Raw genomic sequence first — 25,237 nt, 5'->3', positions numbered from 1 at the left:
AGGAGGAATCTACACCACAATTTGTGGGACAGGGTTACCAGCCACACTCCTTGCCCTGCAGAGACCACCCAGATTGAGAGGGCAGAGGAATGCGCACACACATATTCTGATGTCATCTCAAGCCATTTTTTTTTTCCCCCCTTGATGACTACAATTTTCCACAGAGGAGTTCAGTAAACGATAAGGACGGGGGAAGAAAGGAGAAGGTCAGAGGAAGATCTATTGCAAGGAAGTCATGTGCCCAGTCTTTTAAGTTACCCTTCTGTAAAGAGGGCCAATCTAACTAAGCTGGCACTCTTTGCTAACAAAAATATGGATAGCTCTGCCCATCAGATGGACACATGTGTTCTGCATCCATCACAGCTCCCTCTCCTCTAATCAAAGCCTCAGTCTAAAAACCTCACCCATGACTGAGAATCCTAACACATAGCAGTATCCATGTTACACAGGTCGTGGTGGGTTTTGCAGTGAGAGAGATGAGTGTATAACCAAAATCTCCCTTTCCTGTTAGGAGCCTTCCTCCCCAGCTGGACTGTGCATTGCAACACTGAGTATTTTCTTGGATCAAACCTTTGGACACGATCGCAGAAGGTTGTGCCCACTGTCACATCAAGTAAACACTAAGATGGTTTAGTACAGTGCCATGCCACAAGCCTCCCAAATGACCTTAGCCAAAATCATTTAATCTGTTCCTCAGTTCTCTTCCCTTCCTCCCACTCCCTCCCCCAACCAAAAAAACCACCAGTAAAAACAAACACTTAACTCAGAGTTGTGAGGATAAATTCATTATTTGTGATGCATCCATTTGCTATAATGGAATATAACATTAAATAGACGTGTTGCTTAGCTGGCAAGTCTTGTCTAAAAGTGGATGCTCTTTCTGTTCAAGACAGCCTTTCCCTCGTACCCAGAAAGTTGAGACGCCCTTCTGCTATGCGTGTAGTCTTCCATAATGCAAGTACAGGTACTTTTTAGAACTAAACAGGCGGTTTCTTCCCCGCTCCTTTTGTTTTGGGGCCACTGAAGTAGTGGAGAGCCCCTAAAATTTATAGTCTGGACTATATTCTGCCAGGATATAACACAGAGGAAAGTGAGACAGGTACTCCTTCAGGAACAAGAGGAATGGAGACTGATTGCCATAATGGATATACTGATTTATTTTAGGAATTGAACTCAGCCATAGAGGAGGAAGCATTTTCACTGTGGAAAAGTACAAAGGGGTATCTTCTGTGTAGGGTAGCCAACAGCCCACTCTCCTAAGCAAGGTAAAAGGCACTTTACTAGAAAGCGGAGAGAGATTGTTTTTGCACGCAAGGCTTTAAATAGCCTGTCAAGACCAGGTTTAGGCTTCAAGAACAGCCCGGGGGGATTGGGGGGGAGACACTAACTGCATAAGTCTCAGCAGCCATCATAAACCTGGTAACAAGAGGGGTCCCAATCGGGAAAAAAAATGAACCCCTAATGCCCCCTCCAAGCAGATGCCTATCCTGTAAGTGTGTCTTAAACTTCAGGAAAGCCCCTTTCTCCAGGCACTCGGCAAGATCAAGACTTGAACTGAACAGGCAACACTGGAGGAACATTCCACAAGTGTGGTAGTATACTCTGATAGTTATAAGTTTGACTTGAGCATGGAATAGAGTACCCTGTCCAAAAGCCACCCCCTCCTCCACGCACACATTATGGAGAGATTTCTTTCATATTCCCTCTCACAAAATAAAGAGAAGAAGTGTCCAACAAACAGGGGCAGCAGCTCAGAGGACCTTAACTAGTGAGAGGGGGCATCCTAATATGCAGCCATTAGGATGCCAAGAAGCCACAGTGATGGGTGCCATATAAAAACCTATATAGCAGGATCAGAACTGCTTTGTCAACTTGATTTTCTTCAGAAACAGAGGATGAGGAGAAGGCAGCAGCAAGCACTAGGGAGCCTCTGCAGGGGAATCAAGAAAGAATCTGGCACCCACACTCCCTCTGGTAGAATAAGGAAGCGTAGCAGCTGTAGTTGTGTACGACAGATCAAGTACTTACCCAACATCTACAGACTTCAACAACTGCTGCTACAGTGCCAGATGAGGCTTGATGTCAACTCTGAAGTAATGTGCCTGGTGGGCACTTTGCATGGAAATACACTTCAATATCTGCAAGTGGTTACACCTGCTTTTTGGGAGTGTAATCTGAGCGCAGAAGGAAAATGCAAGTCTCTGCCTTGTAAACACAATCTGATCTACCTAGATGACGCAAAAAAAAAAAAAAAAAAAAAAAAAAAAAAAAAAAAAAAAACTTTGAAGCCTTGTTATCCCCTACAGCCAGATGAACCCAAATGACCTTGATCTCTCGCTTTAGTTCTCTTTGCACTGCATAGAGTAGACACACACCTTAAATCTGGGTGCCTTTAAACCTATAGCAAAGCCAACCTGCAGGCACACTAGTAGATAATTTGTATTTTAGCTGACCTTAGTGCAGCTCTGCTTAAGGTACCAGATTATACAGTATGTTCTTGACAGCTATTAACTGGAAACTCAAGTGGTAGGTTACCTATCAAAATAGTCACCTTAATTGCTTTCATACAAATTCCAGGCAGCCAGCTTTTGTCTGCTAGAGTCTTGCTATAGATGAGCCTTTACATACAAGAGGAGGTTTCTATGAGATGAACAGTGGTAATTCTGAGATCACGTTTACTATGCTCACTAATTACATCCTTCAAGCCAGCATCGTGCTACAAGAATCACAGAAGTCATCTGATTCCTGTATTTGCTGCATAATCTTACACAGAAGTAGGAACAGCAGAAGGCACATAACAGGTTCTCTGGTCTGGGCAAGTGTCTCCATTGCCACCACTCCCTGAACTGGTACAGCATTTGGCAGTTTTGCGCCTAAAAACAGATATACTGACTTGCAAAATGTTCTGGTTACGTGCCAGAACATCTGAGAATGCCCCATTCTGCCTGGTCTGCTTTGCCAATCCACTATGCGGTTGTTTTGCAACTTTGATGGATACTGTACAGATAAACAGGTTCTTCTCTATCAGTGTCAATAGGACCCTTGTCACTAAGGAAAGAGCGGCCCAGTCACTTTTGCAAACAAAGCCTGCCATAACTGGGATGTCTCTTTGATGTTGAAGGTATTGATACCAATCAGGCCCTTTAATATATTGAAATTCTAACCAGCTGTTACCGAGTCTTCTGTAAAAAGAGGTCTCAAATGCGGCAATACTCCAAATGGGCTCACCATCCTTTCAGGATGAGCTTATCTGGGTCTAAGATTTGAAGACCATCCTATGATCTCTCATGTACCAACACTATTTTTGGTTGGTCACAACAGCAAGCTGGGGGAGGGGGCGCAGAGATAAAGGGGTAAAAAGGAAGAAAATTCAGTGGGTGGAAACTCCCGAGACGACATCTGTACAGGAAGCCCTCGTAACCAAGAGGGTCAGGAGGTACTGGACTGTGCATTCTGAAGAAAGCAGAATTCTCCTTATGGCTTTTGTCAGCTTCTGTTTTCATTCTGAAGATATATGACCCCTACCTGCACTAACATATGAATTACTCTGACAGCTATCAGCAAAGTCTTTATCATGAAGTCATGCACCTGAAGTACATGCACTGCCAACTACCCACAGGTGTCCACTTGGACCTTGTTTTTGACTGGTACCTGGATGAGACAGTTCTCTAAGAAACTACAGATATGGACCCCTTCTGCTGAAGAACAGCAAGCTGCAGCCCAGAGATCTCATGAAACATAAAACTGTAAGGATAGGTAGTGGAAACAGTGCTGATAAGTGAAGTGAAGAAAACTGTTGTGGGATGGACCAATATGGAGACTTACTTCAATGTCTGTCAGAGGGGGAAGACCCTCGTGGGACACTGCCCCATCTGGAACTTCAGTTTTTGCAGTATTTCTGATCCAGAACTGCACAGCTCCCTCTGGATCTCCTTGGCATCAGGGCCAGGAGGCAACATAAGCCCGAGGTGTATGCAAAAAAGGGATTATAGCTTCCCTTATACTGATGTTTTATGTACTGTAAATAAGCACACATTTAGATACTAGGAATAAGAAACAGAATACATAGATCCCAGTTTAATTGTACTGAATACGTGTCTCATGACCTTGTATTACCTGTTTGATGAAAAGGAGCCTGCAACCCAGTTGAAACTCCAATTCTCAGCAAGTGTACTGAGTTTACGTTTGATGGTGCTCACAGAACAGCCTCAGAAGGATTGCTTCACCTTGTAGTTGGTTGGAACCTTGTATACAGTCTCACAGATAGTAAGATTTAGTTCAGTTCCCTCCAAGATTCCAGCCATCAGTTTTCCAAAGGTTTTCAAGTATATTCTGAGGCTGACAGAAGCTGCTTTGTGTTCCTGGAAAGCAGCCATTCAAACAGCCACTGCTATGCCTGGCTCGCTGATCACTGCCACAGCTGAGAGAAAAGCCATCTAGAGACATCTGGGACAAACAAACAATGCAGCCAGGGTTATTGAAAGGCTTACTCACAACCCACAAGACTTTCCCATACTTGGTAGGAAGTTGAACAAAGTGTGCCCATGAAAAGATTAGTTAAGTGAAGTGAGTGAATGCAGCAGAAGAAACTGTGAGGAAGTTGCCTCCTAGGCCCTTCTTTACATACATAAGATTGGCCATACAAAGGTCCATCTATCCCAGTATCCTGACTTCTGGGAGTACCCAACGCCAGGTGCTTCAGAGGGAATCCATGAATCCACGTGACTGTATTGCAACTCTAATGAGATAGAAGTCCATTAGCGGTCCAATAAGCCATCCTTTGTCACACAATGACTGGGTTTTCCTGGGCCTTCTTATGGCTCAGTATTCCTGAAGGAACAGGTTTCTCTGCATTATTCTCCTGTCCCTCCTACCTTGACACCTGGCATTCCTCCCAGGAGAAAGGAGTTTAAGCTCTTGTTTCAAGTTTTTTTTTTTATTATTATTTTTTAAATGAAATTCAAGGTGTTTCCAAGCGCTTGGGTTCCACTGGATTCCAGCTGAATAAGACTCCGAAACAAGTACTGTGGAAAGGATCCCTGGATTGGGTCAGAGTTTCAATGATTAATTCTGATCTTAAGATGGGATGGGGCTTCTTTTTGCCCTCTTCTTCTGGAAGCAGCAAGGTTCCCACCCTTTTCTATGGCTTTTACATTTACCCTCCTATTCCTAATCAGCAAAGAATACAGATAGCAGAGATGGCCTGATTAATTCACTGAATAGCCAAGGGTGTTTACCTCCATGGAAAATGTACCTTAACCACTTCCTACAAGAGGCTGCTGTTTCTGCTTCTTCAGCACCTCCATCAACTCAGAGGCAAGCCCTTGATCCCTGTGCAGGATATCAGACTCCCAAAAAGTCCGTAATGGAACTTTAGGTCACCGTCATCCTTCATCCAACTGACTTAGAGGTACCCTGAGGCAACCAGAGTATGCATGACCTGGTGGATGGAGAAGATTCCCCATAAAGGAGCGTATGGTTACACCTATGTTAATAGGGCATAAGACATGGGCTGCTGGTCAAGGGAATAGGACTTATGAGTTCCTTGGTGCCATATCAATAGTCCAGTGACCATTCGTTTAGCTCTCTGTTCTCCTTACAGGGCTTTGTACTGGGAGGTGGAGGGCACCTACTGCAGCCAGTCACCAGGCAGTCCATCATTAGTAGGGCCCTACCAAATGCATGCCGAAGAAAACCACACTGCAGACCGAGAAATCTGGTGTTGTGTGCGCTTTTACCCTATACTATGCAGATTTCATGAGGGAGACCAGCACTTCTCAGTTTGGGTCACAACCCCCAATAGGGAGTTGCAGCGGGATCACAGTATTGCCACACTTACTTCTGCACTGCTACCTTCAAAGCTAGGTGGTCGGAGAGTGGCAACTGCTGACTGAGGGCCCAGCTTTCCAGGCAGTAATGCAGAAGTAAGGGTGGCACTACCATGCCATGCCATGCCATACTTCCTTCTATGCTGCTGCCAGTAGCAGTTCTGCCTTCAGAGTGGGCTCCCGACCAGCAGCTGCCGCTCTCCAGCTGAAGGCAGCACCAGTGCCAGCAGCAGCGGAGAAGGAAGGGTAGCAGTACCGCAACTCCTCCATACCCCCAGAATAACCTTGTGACACCTCCCAACTCCTTTTTGGGTCAGGATCCCTACAGTTATACCACTATGAAATTTCAGATTCAAAAAGCTGAAATCATGAAATTCATGATTTTTAAACTCCTATAACCATGAAATTGACCAAAATGGACTGTGAATTGGGTAGGGCCCTAATTATTAGCCTTTTTTGATTTTGAGCAATTACTCTTCGATTACCCCTTCCTCTGCTCCACTTGCCACACATTCAGTTTTCTCTTGGTTCATGGAAGAGAGAGTGCAATCTCTCCCTGGGCTAGGTCAAGTTGTGGGGGGATTCCCCAGTCACAGACACCAATGTTCGCTATTTAGTGATATAGGTAAATGCTCTTTATTTTTCTTCACTGCTTGTTTGCCCATACTGAGGATCAAGCAGAGGCATGCTCATCTTGTGCTGCTAGAATGCCTCCGGAGGAAGAAAATCCAAAAAATAAAGTCATACACCCCACAAGACAGTTTAAAAAAATATCAGCATAGATCCAGGCAGATTAAAGCACAGTACTGTTAGGCTGTATTTTAGTTTAGGAAAGCTTAAATCAGAGAGTCAGAAAAAGATTTGCAGTAGGCCTGCCCATCTCACTTGCAGCTGTAGAGGCAAATAGAATTGTCAGGTTCTTCTGGAGCAGGGATGTACCCATAAACCAAAACCGACAAACTGAGTTCTGTATCATCACTGCAAGCAGACTGAGGATTCACTGCAGAAGGATGTGAGAAAAGTTTATATGCCCTCAAAGAGTGACCAAAAACAAGGCAGAGACGTGGCTATCACACAAAGTTCTCCATTGAAAAGTTCTCTCCATAGATCACCCATGTTGAATCACTAAATCCAGCAAACAAGTGAAAATATTTGATAAAGTATCAGTTTCCTGCAATCATAGCAGTGGTCAAAAACTCCAGTATGTATTCCCCAATTCCTGTTTTAATAAGCCCTTTTATAAGTCAATGTATAACTTCATTTCATAAGTTTAAAAAAAAAAAAGGTTCTTCAATCCACAGAAATAACACCATGCATGACAAACTAACATCTACCATCTTGCCCTACATTTAAATGCAGAGTTACTAGCACTTTAAGCCACGCTTAAAAAAAAATTTCTTCTGGAAAAGAAGAGGGTTGGGCACAATATCTTCAGCACACAAGCCTTTCCTTTCTTATTCGTATCATTACTCTGGACAGCGTTCAGAAGTTTAGCACCAGTACTAGCTTTTGAATCTAATGTACAGACAAATTTATTGAAATTACAGTAATTTCTTTTGCTGTTGTGCATTCAGGCTTGGATCACGCACTGCGGGTAAGCCAATTAATAAAGGTATATAATGAGCATCAGAATGAAGTTTACAGCGCTTAACTATGAAGCCAGAACAAATACAAAGTAGCAACATCTAAGGCCATGTCTACATACAGCAGTTGTTGCAGTTTAACTGAAGGTATGATTGGGGAGGGGGGCATGGAGGAAAATCAGTGTAGTTAAACTGGTGCAAGCCACTGTATAGTCACACTTTAGTTTCAATCTGTTCCTTGTCAATTTAAAATTAACTTGAAATAAGTCTAGTTTTCACTGAAATAAGTGTCCACAGCTTTTTGCACCAGTTTAACAAAGTTTTTAAAAGTCACTCCTTTAAACCAATGCAACTTTTCAGGTAGATAAGCCCTCACATGAGAAAGGAAAGGAGATTTACATAGGGCAAGCCAATCCTATTAGCTGAGTCAGAGGTTTACTAACTAGTCTCTAGTTTTTGGTGCTAACACCTGAGCAACCAATGGCAATATCACAAAATTTAGGTACATAATGATTTTGGCTAAACTGATTATGTTCAGCCAAAGGGTACAAAGAGATTCATTTTTGCTTTTACTTATGAAACAGTGAAATTGCAGTTAATTTTAAAAGTTAGAAAATGGGAAAGGTTCCTATAGCAACATTAGCTCATTTTCTGTTTTTCTTGAATATGATGCTTAACGCATTTATTTGTTCTATTCAATTTATACCACAGATACACAGGAAGTGCAATAGGGCCTTGTTAACACTGATTTAGGAAAGTAAGCATTCCTGTTTCTCAGCTTTGATTTTTACACTATGCAACTTTGACACTGCATTTAATTTAGTTCTGTGCATTTAATTTATAGTCAGAGGAAGCTGCCCATGCTGAATGTTAGCATCTAAATATTCACAAAGATGAATGAGGAGAGAGGAGATGGACATTGCAGCCATTGCATAGTTCTCTACAGTGCCTGGACATGACAAACAGCACATATGTTCCCTTTGAAATAGCCATATCTTTAAAACTGATTTCATTTTTAAGTGAAAGCTTAGAACATGTGATTGTAAAAAATAATGTGGATTCTGCATCCCTTCTGGGGTTTGCCACTTTTATTCACACTATTTTCTTGTTCCTGTTAAGGAAACATTTTCGGTGGGTGAGAGCGCAGAACTATCTATATTGCCTCTTCTACGAAAATGGACCTATGAACAGTCACAAACCTCTGCATTTTAGGTTGGGCAAAAAGCCTGCAGCTTGGTTACAAAGGCGACTTCAACATCTTTGATTTTCAGTAGAGCTATTGAGCAAACAAACAATTTCAGCCGCTTAATAGTTTTATTAACCAACCAATTCCCCTCTTACCCACCAAGATCTTACCTTGGAGTAAATCCATGGCCAAGTACTATTTATGTGTCAAATTTCACAGCTGAGCCATTTGAACTGTACATACAATAGATTTTTCAATAAAAACATTCCTCTCGTCTTACATAGTTCAAAAATGAAGTCTGTGAAAGGACGTACTCCTCAAAGTTGACTTTTTGACCAGATCAAGTATGTAACATTTCACCCAAAACTTTAGTTTTGGTTTTTTAAACTATCTAAGGATATGACCAATGGGGGCGGGGGGAGAGAAAGCACACACTCAGTTACCATATCTGCAATACAAGATACAAGGAACAATATATGGTTTTTCTAGCAGTTACGAGCATGCAAGAGTCCTCCATTCAGGGGACAGAATGGAAAGTATAAACCAGTCTTCAGAATATGCTGGCTAGAGGGACATCAACCTTTTAAAAAAGAGAGGAGCTGTTCTGAAGATTTAGTCTATTAATACTACTACAAACTAAGAATCTTATTCTAATTGTTGTTTGATAGCCAGCACTGGTTGTTAAAATTAAGTTTAAGACACTGAAAATTCTTGATAAAAAATTGTGTTTGCCGCTTACCTTTAACTAGTTATGTTTGCTGATTCAAGACTGGAGATGAATGGTAGATCTAAAAAAAGCAAGTAAATCCCCAGATCTTGCTCTGCCTTGAAACTGGACTGGTGCATATGAAATTTAATGCTAATGAATGAACAGAAACAGAGGTCACAACATTAGTTTTTGGCATTTCAAGAGGGTACACAAAATGGATTACACTGAAATGAGAAAAATCCTGCTACAGAACAAGGCATGAATTTACTGAAAATGCCAATTACTATACAAAAGGCTGCTATATTACTAGTTGGTATGTATACACAGATGTACTGCATCCATTCAGGAGACTAATTATTTCCTATCAATTCTCTCTCTCTCTCTGGCCACAAGGATGGTCAGAATTTCAGACTCTACTCCTGCCACCCTCTCTATCACTTTCTCCTTGACCAAGAGCAGAGCTCCAAGGCTGCATGCTTCTTCCTCACCACCCTCCAACAGTGCTGTTCTGCCACTGGGTCTGATAGAGCAATGTCCCACCAAGCTTAATGATTTTTGCAGTCAGACTTATTTGCATCCAACTAATTCCACAAGCCATTCAAAGCTCTTTAACATTCAGTACATTCTTCTTCAAAGTGAAGGTGGAATCCAGCGATACCAGCTCCAGTACCCCAAATAGTAGCACACAATTGAACGTGGCCCGCAGCAGCACTTCAGGGATGGTGCCTGCAAGTCAGTGTACTGTCCAATAGCCAAGCAGAGTACAAGGGAACATTTCCACAAATGACCTTAAACAGCAAGGACACATGCAACACATTACCACCACAACACACCACCTAAATTTTGAACTTGGGAACACCGCATTTCCTCCTGCTCCTCTATGGTATTAGGTTAAAAACAAAACCTAGAACAGCTAGGAGCAGTTTCTGAGCGCTGCCACCGGGGGTCTCTGTTCTTCAAAATTCCAGCATACATTTTTAAAAAAAATGTACACATCACACCCCTAACAGTTATTGTCATGAAGACAGATGCAGAAACATGAGCCAAATGCAACAGATGCAGGGAGGAGTCTGCAGAAAGCCCAGAACCATACCTGAGAGTTGTGAACTGTCCCATTTGTCTCAGTGAGAAATTAACCATTGAGCACAACTTTAAATGTCAGCAATTTATTTCCTTATGCAAGAAAGAGGGTCCTAGACCTGCACAATTTACTGACTGACATCATGTTGATGCCACCAGTGATAGTGTATAAGATACAAGTACTTCACCCCCAATCAAGGAGGTGGCAAGCCCAGGAACTAGCCAAGCCATGGGACACGTTCGTGTCTTCCCGAGTCATAAGCATACGCACAACCTACTGTGAGTACCACCTCACTCTAGAAGCCATAGGTTGAGCTTGTTTTGTGTTGGCTGGAAGAATACCATCACATTTCCCCCTATTCCACCCCAATCTGGCCCCTAAACTAGATATGGAGATTGACGATCACTGAAGAGTTCTGCTTTCACATAGTACATCTCAGAGATGAGCAAAGAAATTCAGAGATGCAGGTTCTAAGGTCAGCTGCTAACCTTAAGTACATTATGGAAAAAACACTTCAGTCAAGAGCAGTGAGCCATGTCTATAGTGTTCAGTGCCCCAAAAGCAATTCCACTGTTGAGTTTCTCATATTTAAAAAAAAAAAAAAAGAAGATAACGAGACTATTCACAGGAGGCAGAGGATGCTATTTGCAGGACTTGAACAATTTATTGGGCACATCGCTAGCCAAAGAACAAGGCAGTGTTCCCCTTTTCCTCTCCCCCCCCAAACAACCTTGCAGTAAGTATTGTGTACTGTATTTAACAACTGAAATTTCCCATTTTTTTTTTAAAGGAAGATGAAGCTTCATCTGATATTTGCAGTATTATTAAACCAGCCCTACTAACTCTCTCTTTTCCCATAACTGGTAAATTAAGTTAAATATTCCAGCAGACAGGCAAAAGCAATTTCATTCCACACAAAAAATATCCACCATGCAAACTTGGTTAATCAAGGAAAACTGTTTGCACTAAAACAACAAATGAAAAGTCTACACTGAAATCATTCTAAAGGAAAGCAACTAACATGGTGGCAATTAGGGCCTGAAGTACTAAGATGTAAATAGACCAGGATGGCCTGAACAGCCTTTCCTAATTCTCCTTAAAATGCTTTTCAAGCATTCAGTTTTAAATTATCCCATTTTTTAATTTTGTGTATTAAATATTCAGGATACTGTCCTAGGTTTCAAATTAAGTATTGGCTATTCAGTAATTGTGTAATATATAGAAGTCTATTTAACACAATGCTGAAGGGAAAAAAGGGGGGGGGGGCAGGGAGACATCAGCCAGTCAACTGCAGTTCTCACTTCCACATTTTTGGTCAGTCCAGATCACTGCTGTTAACTCAGAAGCTCAAGGCAGCCATTTGGAAGACTATAACAACTGTATTGGTTTCCAAAATACAGATTTTTTTTAATAGAAAAAAAGACATGCAGGCATTTTTTATTATATACACCATCAGATATACATTATGACCCAGGATTCTCAAGAAGAGTTAAAAAACATTTTGGCTGGCTATTTTAATCTGTGCTAGTTTATAGGATAGATGATTTTGATACACCTCTACCCTGGTATAACGCTGTCCTCAAGAGCCAAAAAATCTTACAGCATTACAGGTGAAACCGCGTTATATCGAACATGCTTTGATCCACCAGAGTGCCCCCCCCCCTCGCCCGGAGCACTGCTTTACCTTATTATATCCAAATTCGTGTTATATCGGGTCATGTTATATTGGGGTAGAGGTGTATCTTTAAAGTTGTGTTGGTCAGTGAAACTACTTCCTTCCCTGACTCCAGAGAAGGTCCTAATGGTGTTTATTGTCTTTTCTTTTCAGCCAAGCAATATAAGAGTTCGAAGAGTAAGGAGCACTTTTTAACCCTGAACAAACAGAGGTTCTTAGAACCCTCACTCAGCTTGTAGACACCCAGAACTGACACTAGCAGAAACAGACTAATCAATTGCTTAAGGCCCTGAGCAGCTCAAGGGGACACCTCCCTCCCCCGCATTCAATTACATGTTGTGGGAACGGGGGCAAAAATATTCCTGCTTAGCACCCCAAATTGACTAGCACTGCCTCTATAGACAGCTGACATTTATAAGCCTTCTGCTTAGCAGCCGCAGTAGCATTGCTAGAGCAAGTTATATCTCTTCAGACACCAGCAACACTCAACCCAGTGAGAGAAAATTAAATCTCCATTCTGTTTTAGAGATGACTTGCAAAGAAAAGCATTGGGTTTGTGGTTATTTTGTTGGTGTTTCTGCCTGAATTATAACTGCAATGAGATTTTGTATTAATCGTTAAACACACACTAGATATTCAGGTCTGTTTAGTGTTTCCTGAAAGACTACAGAACATTGGAAAGCTACTAGTATGCCACATGATAAGTGAACCAGTGGAACCTTAGACTCTATGACTACTCTCCCATCTTTGATCCAGAACTGGTACAGGTGCAACAGTGGAAACACTCATTCTGAGTGGGCGCAGGCAGCAGACCTACTATTTCAGAAGGAGGAAGAAGAGTTAAGGAAGTTTATGGCTCCCTCAGAACCCCACACAATTCAATTCATGGCAACGACAGTTACAGACAAGATCCAAAAATATAATACCAGTAAAATTAAAGTAAAAATTCCTAAAAAATAGTTCCAAGAGAAGTAGCATATATGGAACATAGGTTCTATCAGCATTCGTTTGGAACGTCCCATCTCAAACACACACACTTAAGACCCAGATACTGTAACATTTGCCACCTCTCTGTATCCTTTATTCATGCTGCTAGAACTCTAGACAGTAATGATACTCATCCCGAGCTATATGTCTGATTTCAAGTGTTATTCTGAATGGAAGTATAATACTTTTAGGTTTTTAAACGTTTTCTAAGAGCTGTTTTTGGCATTTCTAGAGTTGCTTTTCGTAAGAGAAAGTGGTATGAAGCATAATCAGTCTATAGAACACTTCAAATTGACAGTCTCTCATCCAGACCCTCTCTAAGAATACATTTTCTTTCAAAGAGTGGGCTGGATAAGGCAAGGCAAGAGAGCAAGTGTTTTCACATAGAACTGGTAAAGTACAGAGCAAGCAGCTGTTTTCTAGATACAGCCTCTGCCAAGGTTATACTGTAAAACCTAGCTGCAGTGGCAACACATTTGCAGGGAATCTCACATCTAATTTACAACAATGCCTACTGGGCTACTAGTGCAGCTTGTTCTTCAATACTGGCAGTTTTCCTGAGTCTCTCAGCTGACCATCAAAACCCACCTTTGTACAATATTTTGCCATCAGATACTTACTATTTGAATGAAAGCTGCAAAATCAAACGAACTCATTTCAAATTCTGTTGCAAGGCTATACTCCAGTACAATTGTCCAACACTGAAAGCCAATTCTTCTCGGGTACAGCGGTGTAAATTCAGCACTAATCCATTCAAATCCATTAACTTGTCTAGATGTATACAGATAACAGATCAGAAAGAAGGGAGTTTGATTTCCTGCTTAGAAACTGGGGATAAGGGTGTCAAAAAACCCAAACATTGTTTGGTAGTCAATTTGGATGATATTGCAGTTTGTTCAAATAAATTTGAGCTATCAGGAAAAGAAAGCTTCATGTTTTAAGGCAACTGTTTCTCATAGAGATAGCTGTGGTCAGCAGTCAAGAATTTTAACCTCTGCTAACGAACACATTAGAACAAAAAAAACAAACATTCCTGATGATGGGATGCATCTTTACACGCAAATCAAATTCATTCATCAATTGTGTTTTGTTTTGCAGGGATAAATGGTGGTGAACAGTGGCAGGAAGAGATCAAAAGCCATTAGCCTGAGTAACAGTAAGATTTTGTCATAAGGAACCTTTTACCACTGCAGAGATCAATAAGAAACTTACTATTACAAGTGTAATTTTTTCCCTTCAACTCTACCTCTGAAATAATCTAGAGATTGTAGAGTAGCTATGCTGATTTGGGGAAAAGAGCACAGAAAGGAAGAGGTAGGTGGAAGAGCACAGTCTTTGGATTCTGCTAGACTAAAAAGAGTGGTTCTCTTACCTTCCCCAACTGATCTACCTTAAATCTATTAAAATACCAATTAAGCTAACTCAGTGGACGGGGAGGGACTTTTTCACGGTAGTCTAAACTAGTCCTTATTGAGCCAGGAAAAAGATGATAGAAAATATTTTAAATGCCTCTTTTTTTTGTGTAAGTAATTACCCACAAGGTAAGCAAATTCATACATAAGAAATATAAGCTTCCCATATATGTATGACAAACTTAAGCCTTCTCCTACTTTGGCGGAAAAGTAGCTGACTTAAAGGCAGTCATTAAATAGGACATCCCTTACTCACGACACCATTTTATACAATAAAAAAATGGTGGTGACTACATGCCAAGAGATCACACAGTGCGAGAGGGACTTGCTTTCAGTCTGCATAACAGAATAAAACAGCATTAACAATAAACTAACATGATTAGGCCAGTAATGTGGAAAGATTTATGCAAATACTAACTAGCATTTTCAAGACTTATCACTTACTCTGAAGACTAAAGCAATTAAAGTCTTTACTGTGCACAAAAAAAAGGATCAACCATTTTGCTGGAACAGAACACACTGGAATTGAGAAGACTATCACTGTGAAGGGAAATGTCAGTTCAAGTATGGCTATAAAAGGCTTTTGAAAGGGAAAATAAAGCCTCAGTATGTCAAATTTTAATGTTAGAATGCGTTCCCTTACCATTTCAAGGTTCTTTGCAATTAATCTAGCTTCCATTACTGCCAACGCTATGTACAGCCAAAAAAGACAGCTACGCTGAGTCACCTATGTTGCGTAGGTCAGATAAACCTCACATCCCTTTACAGTTGCATACTAAATCAGCAGGAGGTCTCTTCTTCCACTATGAGAAAACAAGCTACACTCACACTTTACAGCGTTGCAACTGGGGTGTGAAAAAACACCCCCCTGAGCGCTGCAAGATACAGCGCTGTAAAGCGTCAGTGTTATCAGGGCAGCAGCGCTCCCAGCGCTGCACCCTACACCCATTAGGGATGTGGTTTACATGCAGCGCTGGGAGAGCTCTCTCCCAGCGCTGCCGCTCTGACTACACTCACACTTCAAAGCGCTGCCGCGGCAGCGCTTTGAAATTCCAAATGTAGCCATACCCGCAGAAAACGTTCAGGGTCTGCTTGAAGTCAGTCACCCCAAATGCTTAATCTCCAAAAGGTCGAGGAAAAGAGTTAAATGTTGTCTATGGACTCAGATCTCTTTGATTTGCAACAAAGAACATAAAACACCAAATTGAAGCTGTAGTTCAAGTTCTCAACACAATGCCACTGCCACCCTCTTTACTCCCACTTTTAGATGGTCAGAGTTGATTACTAATGGTTTTCTTTGCATCCTCCCATTTTTGTCAGCCCAACGCAAAGAGAAAAATCACACGAGACACAGCTATAATAGATTATTCACTGAATACATCAAAAAGTTACTCATCTAGTCATAAAACCAATCATTGAACAGGTTAAATTCATAACCAGTTACTGAACTGTATAAGGAAACTCTTCTGTGGTCAAATGAAATATTTCTTGCCCAAGTTCTGACTTTACAAGTGTTGCATTCTAGTCTTAAGGTGTTTGATAGTCACAATCCTGAAACATTAAAAAAAAAATTTCATTTACTTGTGCTTAAAATAATGTAATTTCATCTCCACTGATGCCAACACTGCATAATTAGAATATTTCAGTATAAAATTTCAAATGCCGGTCATACTACATAAAATTGAGCCAGAGTTCTAGGACAGAGGAGAGATACTCTAAGGTGTGGAAAATCTTGATATTACCAGGCATTTTGTCCTCCTATCATCAATTATTTCATGTAAGCCAAAATGGAAGGGTAACACCAGAATGAGATAACATCCATTAAATTAAAGGAACAAATTTAAAAGCGGAGTAGAGGGAATAGTTATGCATTGTGTAATAAGAGTAATATCAGGAGCTCACTGCCACAAGATATTCTTGAAGACAAAAGCTTAGTAGTATTCAAAAGAGAGGATTAGACATTTAGATGAATAATGAGAAATCAAGCTACATGAAACAGGATAAATTTTAAGGTGGGACAAAGACCTTTGTGTTTCAGGATGTAAACCATGAACTAAAATCACAGGGGTTAATAAAAACTTCCCTATAGGCAATTTATTCCATCACTATCCATAGTGGGTTTTTTGCAGCTTCTTCTGAAGTACTTGGTATTGGGTACTGTCAGACAGGATATTGAACTGACTCACTCCCTGGTCTGACCCAATATGGCCATTCCTATGTTTAAGTCTCAGTATTAGATGCTTGCCTTTAGAGATTCAAAACACTGAACAAAGTTTTCTTCACAAATATTCCATTTTCAGTTTTTGCTTGATGCCAAGCCATCAACTTCCTTGCCTTGCTGTGATTCATTTCTCTAAGGTAGAGAGGCGGGAGTGGTTGAAAAGTAATGAGTCAAAGTTTCTAAAAGATGTGCTAGTGAAGTTGTGCCTTCACAGTTTTAATCAGTTAATAGGCAACAGAAGATGAAAGTCTGCTTATTTCCTGTTTAAGCAAGATAAATATAATCAGCTTTTGTTGGGATGCAGTTATCACCTTGCCTTGTTACACATCACAACCATTAGGTACAATCTATTTGGACACACCAAGGTGTAGTGGTACTAGTGGTCAGGAGCAGCAGGGCTGGGGCACTTTCTTCCGTAGGGTGAAAAGGTGCAGAGTGTAGAGAGAATGGACCGATAGGTGTATAAGAATGAAATGCTATGTTAAGGGGGGGTTGGGGGGGAAGTAATCCAGAGTGTAGAGCAGGGGTTGGCAACCTTTCAGAAGTGGTGTGCCGAGTCTTCATTTATTCATCTAATTTAAGGTTTCACATGCCAGTAATACATTTTAATGTTTTTAGAAGGTCTCTTTCTATAAATCTATAATATATAACTAAACTATTGTTGTATGTAAGTAAATAAGGTTTTAAAAATGTTTAAGAAGCTTCACTTAAATTAAATTAAAATGCAGAGCCCCCCAGCCTAGTGGCCAGGACCCAGGTAGTGTGAGTGCCGCTGAAAATCAGCTCGTGTGCCACCTTCAGCTAGTGTGCCACACGAAAATCAGCTCATGTGCCATAGGTTGCTTACCCCTGGTGTAGAGAGAATGGACTGATAGGTGTATAAGAATGAAAGGCCATGTTGGGGGGGGGGAGTAATCCAGACAGAGGAGTTTACAACAAAGAAGAGTCCAAACAATGCTTCCTGTCACAGTAGCAGGTGCTGAGGCTGAGTTTATCTGAGCTACAACAGATGCGTGGACAGAGGAGAAAAATAAGCAAGAAGGAATAGGAGATTCCAGAGAGATTACAGGAAACAATCAAGGAAGGAGGAGAGAAGACAGAGCCAACCAAGCAGTCAAAGGGAAGAAGAGACAAAGGCTATTCAGCAACAAAAAGCACGTCCTCACTAAAAGATTGTGCTGATTCTTTTGATGCAAATACTAAGTACTGTATTACAGAGTGTAGGAACAATAACCAAATAATTTGACCAAGACCTGGAAAACTAAATATTAGCAAAAAGAGGGATGCATTAATGTTTTTCACACAGGTCCCTCCCCAGAGTTCTGGGAGTCAAATCTTGAGGCCTCTTCCCCATGATTTGAAGCCTCTAACACATTTAGCTCCTTCTCCTGCCATCTTTCTCCACCTGCTATGCTTGCATATGCCTATCTGAACTTTCTTCTTGGTTCAACAGTCTCCAATCCTGTCCCTGCCCTCCAACACATTCCTATTTTAAAAGATTTTTTTTTAAAATAGGTTAATCTAGAACTCTTGCACATCAAGTTATAGCTACATTTCTCTAGCACAGAAAAGGGAGCCAGAAGTCATCTGTATCAACAGCCTTTCACCATCTACTCAAAGATTACACTTAATTGTTCAACTGATGGGTTCACATTTAAGCTCAATGGTGCAGAAATTTTATCATATGGGAACTTCACCCTTTTTCTGCAGGTTCACTCTTGCAGTGAGCACATGGATCACACCAAGGAACAACTCTACATCAATCCCAAATCAGTCTATTTACTGTAGGCTGCTGTTGATGTGCACTCTCTCCTGCCCCTTTTTGTGTTTGCTTGTCTACATCGTGCCTGCCCAAACTCAGAAATCACAAGGATATCTTAAGTTCGCAGCTCCTCCACCACCACGTTTAGGGAAAATGACCACATGGACTTGCCAACAAGCTTCTTGCGAAAAATGGCAGCTCGCATTGCAGAGGGGTGGACGATCCACGGCAAGGAAAGGGAACTACAGATCAGAGGAGATGGCATCTCACTCTGTGGGAAAGAGGAGTCCATGCAAGAGTAAGAATCTCTCTCTTTTTACGGGAATGTGAACGTGCACAGAAATTGGCAGAGGAGGCGCAGTGCGGGGCGCTTTAGTGGCCAGGGCTCCCTGCTGGCCAGGGCTCTGGGGAAATCGGGCGGCAAGCGGAAGGCTGGAGGACAGTGTGGAAGACAGCGCCCCATGAATCAGAAGCATCTGTTCTGCACCTTGGCCGGCCCCTCTACACACCGTGATCCCTCCCTGCGACACACGCCGCCGCCGCGCCCGCCTCCCCCCCCTTGCTCGCCCGGGGATCCAAGCACGCGGCGCGGCGGCGCTCAAAGGCCCCGCTCCCTGCCACGCCCAGAGCCCGCCAGCCGCTCCCCTCCTCCCTACCCCCCACGCCTTTCCAAGGCGTGCGAGCCCGCCCGGCAAGCGCGAGACGCCACTGCCTCCGGGAGCCTGTCCCAGCGGGCAGCTGCCGCCCTGCCCCCGCCGCGGCTAGCCGAGGCTCTTGCACCGCAAGTTGAGGGCGAGGTCCGGCGGCGCTTCGCGAGCGCTCCCGCGGCAGGCACAAGCCCCGGGGAGAGCAGCGCGCCCCGCCGCAGTTAGCCGCGGGTGTAACGATATGGTCGAGTGTCTAGGGGCTCCTAAGCGGTGCATCACCCCCAGAAAAAGCTGCAAACAAAAGGCAGCGGCAGCAGCGAGAGAAATCTCTGGACGCTGCAACCCCCAGACTCCCGCACACGCTGCAGTTAGAGACGAGACCACAAACGCTTTGTTAGCTACAGCTCCCCACCAGCAAATAGCCTCGAGTAGCTGGTTTCCAGTGCACGCAGAGCGGGCTTGGTCTTGCAAACTATGAACAACTCGGGGAGGCCTAAAAAAAAAAAAGGCCCTGCATGCCCCCCAAAAGAGAAACCTGGACCTTCATCTTTGTGGCAGCAACAGCAGCGGTTCCCACCCGAAAAAAAAATTTGCTCTCATGCCCCCACTTTATTTTTTTTAACTTACTCCGGCCCTGCGTTTGCAGCGCCCACGCCAGCAAGGATCCCGATCCAGCTGCGGTAGGGACGAGTAGCCCGGACGCTGGCGGGAAAATAAAAGGAACCCCACCTTGGGCTGCTTGAGTGACACCTGGGAGCGGCCAGTGAGGGCGCCGGGAGCCTGCAACAAGGCGAGGCGTCAACGTGCCCAAGGGGAAGGGGCTCCGCCCCGGCCCCACATATATGCGCGGGGGTAGTACACTCCCTCCCCTACTCCCAGGTCCAGGAGAACAAGCACCGCCCATCACAACACGAGTATTGCAAGCTGCACTGGAAAATCCTCTAGAGCCCCCGTGTTTTGCAAACGTCCCCTAGCTGCATCCTGCATGGAATTGCTGAGCTGATTTCCCCGTCCCCACAAGGACAAGAAATTATTATCTTCCCAGTCGGCCCCCCTCCGACCTTTATTTCAGAGGCCAGTTTAAATAGAAGGAAACTTTGCCGATAGTGTTTGTTCTGGGGAGCTTTCATACACCTAGGGATCCAGTAAACTCTTTCTAGCGTGCAATGGGCTTGGAGAGCTGCTTGGTAGCCTGTTCTCCCTGGGGTCCCCATGCCAGAGTCGGAAGAAGAGCTGTAGTGCTGTGTGCAGCCCCAGCAGTCTGATAATCATGGGGTAGGTATTTAGTAAGGAGTCACTCTTCCATCCCTGCCCATTAATAGTAATACAGTATTGCATGGAGCAGGCCCACGCTGTGCCTCTGTACAAACTCATGCCCTCTGCAGTCTGAGGCCTGCTTTAGTCGTTAGAACCCAAGCACGCTTCTAGCAAACAACTAGGTGGTGTATTAATTGCACTTGCCCTATGCTGAGTTCATTGTCATTAAACACCTGAGTGCCTCATTAGCCACAACAGATCACCTGCCCATGTGTAGGACGTGGGGGGGAGGGAAACAGACTGTCTAAGCAATGCAGTTCAGGGGCTCCTGCAGTCTAGAGGTAGAAGAAAAGTGGGGGGGTTAAAAGCAAGATCTCTAGTTCAGCTGTTTCTTGATTCATAGACTGAAATGTGCTTTATCTCTTTTAGACGAAAGACAGTTTTATGCTGGGGCTCTCGTTATTTTTGCCCCCCTCCCATCCTAGCAGGAACAATTTAATATAGATTTGGAGGGGAGGGAGAGAGGAATGTCACACTTTTTCCCCCTATAGTTTATATACAGTATGTTATTAAAATAGTCAAAAGACCTAAAGCACCCACAGAAGTCAAGAGGGGCCTACACTGCCTCTATGGCTACCTCCATCTCGCTAAAATAGCGCTTTAGCTGGAGTTCGCTCCTTTGGACTGAAATAGTAGGCAATAGTCTCCAGATTGGTCCCTGCTAAAATTTAGATTCCTAGTTCAGTAGTTCAGCTCATTCCCTGGTTGGAGATAAAATGCACTGTATAGATGGGCTTAGCTTCTAGCAATAGCATGCAGTTAATGGTACTTTCTACAGAAATGGCCTGGGGAGGAGGTGTTAAAGTGACTGGATAGTATAGACTAAGCTCAAGGAGCTCAGTGTTGGTCTGTAAGATGCACTTTTCAGCTTCAGGCACATATACCCCTCCACCCTCGCATAAGTCTTTTAAACTCCGATATTTGTAAGCTATAAATCCAGCAAGGACACACAACCTCCACCTCTCAGTAACAGTCTTGTCTCATAGGTCTACTTAATACTAGTCTACAGCTTCTTTCCCTCAAACCTCTAGCAATCTGGAGGCTCTTCTTTTGAGGGAATATGTTTAGCTAGGCAGAAAATAGGCTCCAGTGAATGGTTTTAACTGGAAGGGGATAGTCACATCCTCAGAGCTAAGTACAGGTACTAAATTGTTGAATATTCCTTTCGCCCCCCCCCCACAATAAAGCTAGCTCTGTAACGTGTAATTATTAGTTAATATACCGTTTCAACACCGATTTCACTACCAAGACTGGGATGCGGAATGAAGGAACGTGCCCAACTACCAATTTGCCACAGTTGTATAGCTCGCGTGATGGTTCTTTTCAGATGTGCAATAGGTGGCTACGTAGAAACGTGATGGGCATAAATTAAACAACAATGGCAATGCGTGGTCCTGTCCTTTACCACGCTGCAGTGCAATCCTTGAGCGGCTCTAAAATGCCGCCTAATCGCATCGTTTAATACAGGACAGGAAGGAGGCTGAAGATACGGGGCACCGGGGCACCCTACTAAGCCCCCACCCCCTGCTATTACCACCTCATTTTGCTTCTGCCACTAGATGTAAACTTCTCCCATGCAAGCCAGACTTCCCTGGTTAGGTTTCCCCTATGCAACAATCGGGAGGCAGCTTTATCTTAAACAGGGGCAGGATTGAAGTTAAAATTGAAACAAGCTCGACCAGCCAGTTACAGTCTGGACCAGCAACGCCTCCCATGCTCAACCATTTTTCTCTGGTGGCAGCCTGACAATAGCTAAGAGAGGGAAAAGGGGGCTCAGACTGCCGGGATGGCTACAGGGTACTTACAGGGAAGGGCTTTTTCAGCGATGAAAGCTGTCGCTACTGTAGGACCACGGACAGTGGTTGGCGTGTACCTCTCTCTGTCCTTGCCAGCTCACGCCTTTCCACTGGCTCAATACGAAGCATTTTTAGTTTTCCCAGAACAAAGGGACTCTTGTATCCCGCATGTAGACTAAATCCTCCCCATATAGGCTTTTAATTTTCACTCGAAGGTTTGAAAAATGTCTCCCCCTATATTACAGCAATTCATTCCCCCCAATTGGACCTTGCATACCTTCTCCCCAGTCATCAGTTTTGACAGCTATTTACCCCCAGCTAATCACACGGGCTGCATGTACTTGGTCCAGACCACTACAAATTGTATGCGGTAGCCTACATGCCGTCTCGCATCCCTTCAGAACTGACAAAATGCTCTAGGGCTAATGCAATTAGACTTGGGGTCTTATCCCGCCTAATCTGCAAACGTAGGTTTATCTTTTCAAAGCGATACTCATTCATTCATCTGCATGATGTGGGTCCCTTCAGATGTTTTACGCGAGGCATGCATTCAGAGTTAGGTATTCCTATCATAAGAACTTTAAACCACAATCCAGCTAGTTTATAGCCTAGGCACTGAATATGTACATCTCCTTGAATGCAAAATGTATATTTTCTCCTAGTGGTCTTAATATTGCCAGTATTTCCAGGTATTTATCCTAGCACACTGTAATGTACATGAATTGCTTTAGAGGAAACATAAGCATATGTAATAGATTTAATTCTTTACTGCATGCATCCTACGCTTTCTGGTATTTGATTTAGACAGTGTATTAGCTATCGAAACATTAAAAAAATCAAAACACAACTTACCTTTCTCTCTTCAGCTTAAAAAAAAAAGTAACGTTGAAGTTCTCCCAATACAAAGGAGTAAGAAGCAGATGGATAGTTCGCAAGACAACACACAAAATCTAAACTGTGGACAGTTTTAAACAGAAGCAAATAAAATGAAAATGCTTTCCCTCCCAATAGTCCAACACTTAAAAAAAAAGGGAAAGGAAAACTTAAAACAAGGAATGTGAGAAGGCTAGCCTCCTATTGCAACACAACTCAACAAAAAAGGGGGAGGGGAGAGAAATAAAGGAAGGAACAAAGAAAAGAAGGGATGAAAGGACGCGTTACAAAGACGGTCTCTTTCTGTCTCCTTGGTTCTTTTTAGTAGCTCGCTACAGAAGTAAAATGCTGCATCTCTAAGTGCGAACAGAAATAAAGGGGGAGGACGTCTTAAAAAGGAGGTGGACTGGATCACACAGATTTATAGCAACCGTATCACCCAGCGCTCCTCTGCTTCCGCACCAGTGTGTGCGTGTGTGTGTCTGCAGCTGTGCCACGCTCCCACCTATCCCGGGCGCCACGCGCGGAAGTATACGCCGAAACCCGATACAACGGATCATGCTGGCAAGCTTGTGCGCCGCGATTGGTGCGACGGGATTCCTCAGGCGCCGCCCTGGAACAACAGCCAGTCTCGATTGGCTGCCAGCCGGTGTCAATCTGGCACACTCAATGGAGTCCCGTTTCAGGGTGAGTTGCACCGAGAGGTACCACACTCAGCACCGGGGCAAGGCGAGAACATAGGAGACCCGGCGCAGAGAGCAACGTGGGCTGGTTCTGCTTGAACTATCAGAGTTCCCCGCGGGGTGCAATCTTTATCCGTCAGAAATCTTGCTGCTGTAGAAAGACTCGGCACTGTGGATTGACCGCCGGATCTTTCGCATATTCTTTAACATTACAATGTCTTGTGTTCACCTCTGTAGCTCTCCCTCTAAACATAAAGACAAAAAGAATTGTCTGCGCCTCCTCCTTGTTTCTCCTAGGTCTGTTTTCATTACTTTCTAGTGCTTCGTGATTGCTCTTAGTGTTTCAGTCTATTTTAATACATTGCAGGGGCCAGGAGGGTTGTTAGCCAACACTTGCAAAGGCAAGAATGGAAAGCAACTATTAGGAAATAGTGCTTGCCATTATGTCACCACGGAGTAGAGTAGAATAATTAACCATCCTATCCAGAAAGGCGCTGTACAGAACTCGGAGCCTTTCATTTAAATCTAAAAAAATAAGAGTTGATATGGACCACATACTTCTCACGTTCAGGCAAAACATATTTCACTTCTCTGCAGTTAAAGAAGTTTGTAGTACTGAGCAATTACTGCAGCAATTTCTCCTCTGACAGTGAAGATTGATATTAATTGAGATTTCCAGTGACAAACATCTATGTTCGAGTGGGGAGGCTCTTATTATATCACTCTTCTCTTTTCAAGAGAACACGGTTGTCTTTAAGACCGTTATGCTGAATGGGAGAAACAAGTCTGCATGATATACTTGGACCTCTCATTGCTCATACTGGTCCTTCGTGGCACTTGAACTTACTTTCTGTTTAAAATCCGAAATGCTTCCTAGAACGTATTTGCTTCTTTTCCCCTGATACACAACACGACGCGTATAAAGCATTTACAGTAACAAAGCACTTATGCCCTTCGGAAAGGAACCCCTTTAGATGCTTATTTAGTGCAATCTGGTATTTGCATCCTGCCGGGGGGGGGAGGAGGGGAGACACACACAAATGATTGGAAGAGAGCAGTAAAATAAATTAGCGTTCCTTGAGAGTGTCCTTGAATGTTTATAAATGATTAATGGGATGGAAGAGAAACCTGTTTATCTGCCATTTGGTCCATATAATCGCCATCTCCTATCAACGCGACAATAACTAAGTAGTACATAGGGCCTGATTTTTTTACATCTCGCAAAACCATTTATATTTTAAATATATTTGACATCTTTCTAGAACACGAAGATTTTAGATCATCTGGAATTTAATTTACAGTCTATCACCAACTTTTTGAGACAGGTTGGAACTCCGAAAAAAAACGGATTAACTCCTCTGATGAACAAGTGGCGAAAGAGTTGTTCTTGGAACTGAAGAAAAACCTGGTGAGGAAAATTGCAAAGAATTATCATTATGATAAAACACCTTCTCAACAAGGCGGCTCATACAACAGT

General features: G+C 43.0%; 1 protein-coding gene across 9 annotated transcripts in view; it reads right to left on the bottom strand.

Moving 5' to 3' along the window:
• ELAVL2 (ELAV like RNA binding protein 2) overlaps positions 1 to 23,564 on the bottom strand; it is a 161,593-nt gene extending 138,029 nt beyond the window's left edge. For 6 of the 9 annotated variants that reach the window (XM_030567670.1, XM_030567674.1, XM_030567675.1 and 3 more), the window contains exon 1: positions 23,057 to 23,564. The gene's annotated coding sequence lies outside the window, so the exon portion shown is untranslated. Of the gene's footprint in view, positions 1 to 9,336; positions 9,417 to 19,718; positions 19,770 to 22,213; positions 22,287 to 23,056 lie in introns of those variants that run through there. The other 3 variants (XM_030567672.1, XM_030567673.1, XM_030567671.1) reach the window with 3 other exon arrangements.
• Positions 23,565 to 25,237: the final 1,673 nt, after the last annotated feature.

This window comes from Gopherus evgoodei, chromosome 6 (assembly GCF_007399415.2).
Source record: "Gopherus evgoodei ecotype Sinaloan lineage chromosome 6, rGopEvg1_v1.p, whole genome shotgun sequence".
Taxonomy (NCBI): Eukaryota; Metazoa; Chordata; order Testudines; family Testudinidae; genus Gopherus; species Gopherus evgoodei.
Note: the sequence above shows the minus strand (reverse complement) of the source record. Positions and strands in the feature narration are given on the sequence as shown.